This window comes from Myotis brandtii, unplaced genomic scaffold (genome assembly GCF_000412655.1).
Source record: "Myotis brandtii unplaced genomic scaffold, ASM41265v1 scaffold942, whole genome shotgun sequence".
NCBI classification, from domain to species: Eukaryota; Metazoa; Chordata; class Mammalia; order Chiroptera; family Vespertilionidae; genus Myotis; species Myotis brandtii.
In genome coordinates this window covers 25,898-34,097 of record NW_005371884.1, presented here as the reverse complement: position 1 = coordinate 34,097, position 8,200 = coordinate 25,898, and the positions used below count along the sequence as shown (strand labels likewise).

The 8,200-nt window shown below is 40.4% G+C and overlaps 1 protein-coding gene across 1 annotated transcript in view; it reads left to right on the top strand.

The window, feature by feature from the left end:
* The window catches only part of TEX11 (testis expressed 11), a gene marked incomplete at both ends in the record, with an annotated part of 56,122 nt that overhangs the window by 31,303 nt on the left and 16,619 nt on the right, over positions 1-8,200 (top strand). The window lies entirely within an intron of this gene.

Here is an 8,200-nt window from a genome sequence, read left to right as displayed (position 1 = left end):
AAATATATAACGTTAATCAGTAAACCTGTATACTTTTAGGAAAAACAGGCCAAAGTAAAATAAAATGTATGCTTATTTCATACTTTATACAAATAAATCACCAAAAAAGACAAAGCTCTTTCTTTTAAACCAAAATTAAGATAATTTCATTTGCCAAAGATTTACTTTGTATTCTTAAAAATTTTCTGAAGTAGCAAAATTTTTAAATAAGAATACTTTTAGTTTAGCACATGTAAAGTATTAGAAGTTAAGCTTCATTTTTGTGGGAATTTTAAGAATATTTGTATGTAAGGGCTTATTTATGTCAATAAGCCAATGAGAGCAGAGCTCCTTTAATTTAGACTTTATAATCTAATTTATGAATATCTTGCACAGATAGGAAAATATTCACACTCACACAATGGGAGCTCCAGGCCTTTTCAATTATTGACACACCAAGACACAGACATATAGAAATCTTTGGATTCAAATCTGCAACTTCAGCTACAGGCCAAGAGTAAACACAGAAACTCACCAGTCCAGATATCAGAGTGCTGTTCTCCTTCCCAGCGAGCATGAAATAATTGATTGATTTGAGTTCAAAATGGACAACTACAACAACAAAAAAGACTAACAAATAAAATTGTCTGTTGTTTCTTTTTTTAAAAAAATATTTTTATTGATTTCAGAGAGGAAGGGAGTGAGAGAGAGAGAAACATCAATGATGAGAGAGAATCATTGATCAGTTGCTTACTGCACACCCCCTACTGGGGGTCAAACCCACAACCTGGGCATGTGCCCTGACCAGAATCGAGTCGTGACCTTTTGGTTCATAGGTTGACACTCAACCACTGAGCCAAACCAGCCAGGCTGTCTGTAGTTTCTTACCCAACTAGAGACTATGTAAGCCATTAATCCATTTAGAGAGATCACCAAATGGTCAGACCATGAAACCACGTTCCCATTATTGCTGCAACCAAGGGGGGGATAACTTATTGGCTATACATAAACCAGAAACAAAAACAAAACATAAACTGCATAATAAAGAAAAAAGTGATTCATCAAAGTTCTATTGGCATTTGGGGTTCAATCTGGAAACTAAGAAAACATAAGTTTAAGCAGTCCATGAGTTGCACTTCTCCAGCAATACAATTTACCGGGTTCTGTCAAGTGTATCCATTGGACATTTTGGCTGATAATTTTTTAAATATCTAACCATGACTCTCATACAAGTATGAAATGACATGTGTCAGATTTTATTTAATGTAAAGCTGTTAGAAGCAATTTCAATTGCTGTTTTGTTTTGCTTGCTTATCTCTTGTTTTCTATACCCCTTACTGTTTATCAAGTGATATATTTTCTCTCTTTTGCTGCTTCCAATTTTATCTTTATTTCTATGATACTTTTTTATTTTCTTCCCATTTCTTTCTTTATCTATAAAATGAGTCATATTTAATCTCGTTTTGTCTACCAGCTCTTCTTTTTTTATTTTATAGATTACTTAATATTTTAAAATTCATGCTGAAATGTTTGGTCACAATTTTCATCTGCTTCATGGCAACATTTCTCTGGAGAGAATTCTCCATCTACCATTCTCTTTTTCTGTTCCTCTCATCCCACTTTCATGTAATATCTTATACTGTGCTCCTTAAAATAATTTGTCTTTCGTAAGTTTTACTTTGTTGTGGTAAGAACAATTTACATGAGAGCTACCCTCTTAAAGTTTTGTTTTTAATTTCTTTATTGATTAAGGTATTACATATGTATCCTTATCCCCCCCATTCCCCCACTCATGCCCTCTCCCCCCTATGTAAATTTCTAAGTGTTATGAAGGGAATTGTGGGTATTGTTCTTGCTGTTATTAATATGAGTTGAGTATGATATATCCAACAAAAATCCATTCTATTAATGACCATTAAATAAGGCTCCTATGGAATAAGGACAACCCCTGGAAAATAGTTAGCAAGACTTTAATAAAGGTGTAAGAATCAGAAGTTCCCAGAATAAGGATTTTTTTATGTGGGTGGTAAATTATTTTTCCTCAAAGTCATGAGGTATGTATGTCCATCAATAAAACAGATACCTTGGGAATAAATTTTAAGGTGAGTAAAATATTTCATTCTGACCATAAAAGATTTCTTGTACTTATTTGTTAGAAATACCATACAAAACTCAATTTATTATTTTTTATTTTGGTAAACAATAATGTCTTTGTTCCTCTTTCTTCTTCCCTTTCCCATTTTACTCAGGACCCATTATTAGTGATGTCAAAAGATGGCAGGAAGGAGAAAAAAGAATTTTAAAATATAATGGAATAATTTATCAGAAGGAATACTTCCTGAACGCCCTGTAATTTCGCTCTCAAGTAGGAATTTTAAAACTTCAGTGAGTGAATCTCTGTCTCCTGGAGAAAGGAGGTTTCCCTTCCTTAGTTAGTCAGAGCTCCCGTCTGCCTTACACCAGACTATTCCTCATCGTAACTGCAACTGTTATGCTTCTAGTTGAAAAGACACTGGATTTATGTTGTACAGCATCTGCAAATGGGACAATGGAGTGTAAAGTTTGATTGATTGGATTCACAGGAAGCCTTCTGAATGCCACATGAGGCTTGTGGCTAGTGTTCCCCAGTCTCCCCAGCAAGTTGCAGCTGTGGGGATAGGATGGGCCACCTTGGGCGAGTTGCATTTCTCAACCTCATTCAGCTTAGTTGTGGTGACATAGGCCAGGGGCATCTCAAGCTGTTTGGAGCTGTGCATTAACCACAAATGACAGACACTGTTGCCACCAGCTTCTGTTTCCCACCAGCAGAATCTTAATCACCCTTCTACTCCAGAGGAGACCACAGAGGTGAGGTCTGACTTGTATTTCATATTATAATGAAAGGATGGTTACATGCCAGCAGTATATTAAAACCATAAATACTATAAATGATGAGTTTGCACACACTGTTTTCTCAGAGAAATCTTTTATTTTGCCCCAGACTAGGTGAGGACCTTTGTTATATAATGCCCTGAATTCATCCTTTGTGGCACTCACAGCTGTTGTCATGAATTAATCCATTATTTGAGGAATTACTTGTTTCTTACTGGTCCTCAAATATTGAATTTTAATTCCATAAGTATACAGATCTCTCTGTCTTTCTCCCCAGCACCCAGGGCAAAATTTGGCCATAGCCCTGCCCTTCCCTACCTTTCTCTCTCCTTCTCTCTCCTCCCCCCTTTTATTCATGAATAATTTAGTCCTAAAGCCATTAAGTGGGGCAGAATGGGGTAGATATCCATGATTGAAAGGGGCGAGGGTGTAAAGTACCAGACCTGGATGTCAGAGCCTCACCAGGGTGAGGAGGGCATCCATGTCCTCATTCAACCAAAGGAGGGACTTATTTGACATGTGTCCCAGGAAATTCTTGGCCTATTCAGCCACTTTCATAAGGGGAGAGAGGGCCATCAAATTATGAGTGCAATTAGACAAAACATCTGTTAGATATAATTTTTTCATCGTTTCATCCAGTTCTTGTGGCATTGTAGAGACAGATTACTAGTTAATTTAGTTTGATGGCCAGTAGTGTCTATGCTAATTGAATTTTTGACTGGATGTTTGGGAGTCATAAAAATATATGTATATTTGTGTGCTTGTAGAAAGATTAGAGTCTTTGAAATCAGACACATTATTCTGTAAGCCTCAGTTTCCTCATTCATAAAATAGTATTGATGATAAATTTGCTTATGGAGTTGTAGTGATTATATAAAATAATCTGCCCATATTCATTCATTATAGACTCTTGACATAAGATGCTCAAAGATATGGGTGCCACATAAATTTTGAGCATAAGTGATATATTGAGAGAATCTGAACAACCTTAATGATATTAATGTATCTGTGATGTTTATTGGTGACAAAGACACAGCTACTACTAATAAAACTGTGGTCTGTTTCCTACATTCCCAAACAAAGAAAATGCTTAATTTTAGTGAAGTTTGTGAGTATAATAATGCTAACCTTTTCCCATCTAAGTTCACAGATCTCTGAATCCTATCCTCTAATTTCTCCATGGAGTCCTATCCTACTCTAAGCCCCACTCTAAAATAACATCGACTATAGCAATCTTTCTATTCCTCTCACTTTCTCTGAAAGTAAGTAGAGTCTCTACATGATAGCTGTGGAACTTTCTGCCGTCTTTCATCTGGGGATTCTTAAAACAATGTTTATAGCCACCTGCATGCCCTTCTATCATATATTTGATGTGCTGTGACCTAGAGGAACCTGTGTGTGCTTAAACTGGAGAAACCTTTCAAATATCTAAAATATAGTTCCTCTGATTGCTTATTGAGGATATGTGTGAGCCCAGCATCCCTTACATTTTCTAATTTCCATCACTGACCATGTTGGCTAGGTTTGCTTCTAAGGAAACTAATGTAGCCATAGCCACTTGAGGTAAAAATATAAAATGAGCTTCCTTGCCTTCAGCAAGCTATTTGTCCTCTGAACTTTATTTATAAACACCCCAAAGGTTAAGGCATCTGTTTCTTCATGTTAATTTCACTGGCTTTGGTCTTCCCAGCAGGGAAGGAGAGTTTCAACCTATGGGTAGGCCAGGTGAGAGAAGTAGCATGAGAGCTAGGCTGGGAAAGAAAAGCTCGCCACAGGCCCCATGGAACAGGAAGATGGAAATGCAGGGGGGAAGGAAAACTGCAAAGCCCTGAAATGAGAACAGGCATTATTGTGCCTATTATCAGGATGCAGAAACCAATGAGGTGGAGAAATGAAGAATCTAGAAAGAAAATAAAAGCCCAGTTACTATGTACTATGTGTGTGTGTGTTGGGGGGAGTAAGCTGCAAAAGTTGGAATACATGTCTTCTTGTTTTAGTCATGTTAAGGATAAATAATGAAATAATGTGTGGCTTTTTCTGCTTGGGAACTGGCCAGTCATGTCAACTCAGAAGAAAGTAAGAAAAAATACAGACCTTGCAACTTTGTGCTTACTGTTGTTCTAGCCGTTTCTGTGTCCACTTGTCGACTTGTCCACTTGCTGAGCATATCCCAAACTCCCTCATGCCTCTTTTGGAGGTGAACTGTGAAATAAACTAGGTCATTTGGAGTTAAAAACAAAGAAAGGAGAGAAGAAGAAGTTTTCTGCTGGCTTTTGAGGTGAGCTGAAAATCACCAATGAGATGCCTGTGTAAGGACTTCCTGAATGGCTCCTTCATGCATCACATTAACAGTGGAAATTGTTTACTGAGTGAGCAGAGAGGGATGTTTGCTGGTAGGAGAGGAAAAAGATGGTGTATTAGACAGCTTTGATATTTCACTAAGGAAAGGATTTCCCCCCTAAGGCACCAAGAGCTAGTAGCAGTTCCAGGCGCCTGGTTAGAAAAGGACAGAATGATAAGATAATGGTTCATTTAAAATGCAGGTGGACCCCACAATGATCAAATGAGTAATAATGAAAGCCATAAGCCTTCTTGGCAGAAAAGGAATTACACTAAATGCTTAGGACCTATCATGCTAGTTTTCTTTTGTAGTTTGGCTCAAATCTACAATATAGTCAAATTTCAGGTCTTTAGGAATGGCAGTGTGCTTATCTGTGAGATAAAGTTTCCCTAACAATAAGTTACAGCTACACTCAGTCAATGACAAAACTGTGGGCCTTCTGTGATAGACAAATGGAGGGGGAGAGTCTGTGCCCCTCACAGTGGGATCTTGCATCTACTTCTGTTTCTTTAAATAATGCTATTCTCAAATCAGGGAAGTTTTCTGACATTGTTTCTTTGAATAGGTTTTCTAGCCCTTGCTCTTCTTCTTGTCCTTCTGGCACCCCTATTATACGTATGTTGCTTCATTTCATGTTGTCCCAAAGCTCCCTCAGGCTATCCTCCTGTCTTTTGATTTTTTTCTCCAATTGCAGTTCAGATTGGGTGTGTTTTGTTTCCCTGTCTTCTAATTCGTTAATTTGGTCTTCCGCTTCTCTTAGTCTACTCTACTGTTGAAACTTTCCATGGTGTTTTTTATTGTATCTATATCACTCTTCATTCTTCTTGATTCTATACATAAGTTGTTTATTTTTTTCATCCATCCAGTTTATGAACTGTATGACCCTTCCTCTGAATTCTTTTTCTGACATATTGCATGTTTCTGTTTCACTTAGGTGCTTTTCTGGCGATTCCTCCTTTTCTTTTCTTTGGGGGATTCTTTGTCTACCCATTTTTAATCTCATCAACAGTTCTAGATGTTGACTCATGCAGGGGCTGCTTCTTGGGTGGCTGTGTCTCCTCGGGCTGCGGTTGCTCCTTAGGTGGTTGCGGCAGCAGCTGCTCCTCTGTTGGCAGAGGCTCCTCTAGTGGGTGCTGTTCATAGCAGTGGTGGCTACTCTGGCTGGTGGAGGAAGGCTGCTCATACAGCTGCTGCTCCTTGGATGGGGGTGAGCTGATCATGAGGCTGCTGCTCCTCGGATGGGGGCAGGCTGCACGCGGCTGTTGCTCCTCGGACAGGGGCGGGCTACTCGTGTGGCTGCTGCTCCTTGGACAGGGGCGGTTTGCTCATGTGGCTGTTGGTCCTCGGACTGGGGTAGGCTGTTAGTGGCTGCTGCTCCTCGGACATGGGTAGTCTGCTTGTGAGGCTGCTGCTCCTTGAACAGGGGAAGGTTGCTCGCATGGCTGCTGCTCCTCAAATGGGGACTGGCTGCTCATGGAGCTGCTGCTCCTCAGATGGGGGCAGGATGCTCGTGCGGCTGCTGCTCTTCGGACAGGAGCGGGCAGCTCACACAGCTGCTGATCCTTGGACAGGGGCAGGCCACGTGTATCTGCTGCTCTCCGGCCTGGGGCAGGCAGCTCGTGGGACTGATGCTCCTTGGGCAGGAGCAGGCTGCTCACGTGTCTGCTGCTCACATGGTCGCAGTGCCCTGGGCTAACGTGTTGGGCCGGTCAGAGGGGAGCATGCTTCAGAACTCACAGGAGCCTCTGCTCAGGATGGCTGGAGACTCGGTGACTGTGGGACCACAGATGAGGTAGCAGTTCCCTGGCAGGGGTGGCTTTAGAGTCCCAGGTGTTATCTGAGAGCACCTTGAGTGGAGGTGAGGCTGGGCTCCCAGTTACAGCAGCTCTCACCTTCAAAAAGGCGAGGCCTCTGAGGGAGAGCCAGCCTCCTGGTACTGTTTGCAATGGTAGCAGAAGCTACCTCATTAGGCTAGCCTGCTTAGCCTGCTCCTGAAGGTCCTGCGGGGATCTAACTGTGACACACACACACACACACACACACACACACACACACCCCATACGACCATACACTCCTCTTTTTCTCCCTCACTCACTCACACTCTCTCCCTCACTGCTGCCTTCTTCCTGACTCTATAGTTGGGTCTGGGGTGTTATTGATCCATTCGTGGATATAGTTTCCTTTCCAGGTGTCTGGATATGCGGCTCGCTCTCTAGCACATTGGCTGGACAGGATAAAATTCACCTCAACAAGAAACAACACAAAGGGAACAAAACACGAATGACCAGACCTCCTTTGCACAGTCACAGACAGGTACTCACAACACCAATAACCCCAATATACATGACCACCTGAGAAAAGAGAATTAGGGGAGAGTAAAGAGAGCACAAATGATATTGAAGAGAGAAAAAAAGATGAGAGAAAAGAAAATGAAGAAAAAGAATATATATATATATATATGGAGAAAACACCATGGAACAAACAGATAAACCAAAAAAATGCAAACACCAAACACCCAGCAGAGTGTGGGGCCAGAGTCTTTAGAGGCTGGGCTTATATACAGAAAATAAGGTTAAGAATTGGATGAATATGGGGAGGACCTCAGTTCAGTATAGAGGAAATATAAAGGGGATGAGGTGATAAGAAGAGAGAATGAGAAGAAAATACTACTAATAATAAATTTACAAAAAAATGATTTAAAAAAATGGTATAAAAATAAAAAATAGTGAATAAAATAAAATAGAATGATGGGAAAATAATGCAAAAAGAAATAGAAAATAAAGCAACAAACAAAAAAAGGAAAATAAAGGAGAAACCAAGATGGCGGCATAGGTAAACACCTGAGATTGCTGCCGCAAACAACCACTTCAAAAATACAACTAAAAGACGGAACGGACATCACCCAGAACCACAGGAAGGCTGGCTGAGGAGAGACTCTTCAACTAGAAGGAAAGACAACAGCATACCGAGGCTCAGAGGAGGCGCAGTGTGGAAAATATAAAGGTGCGG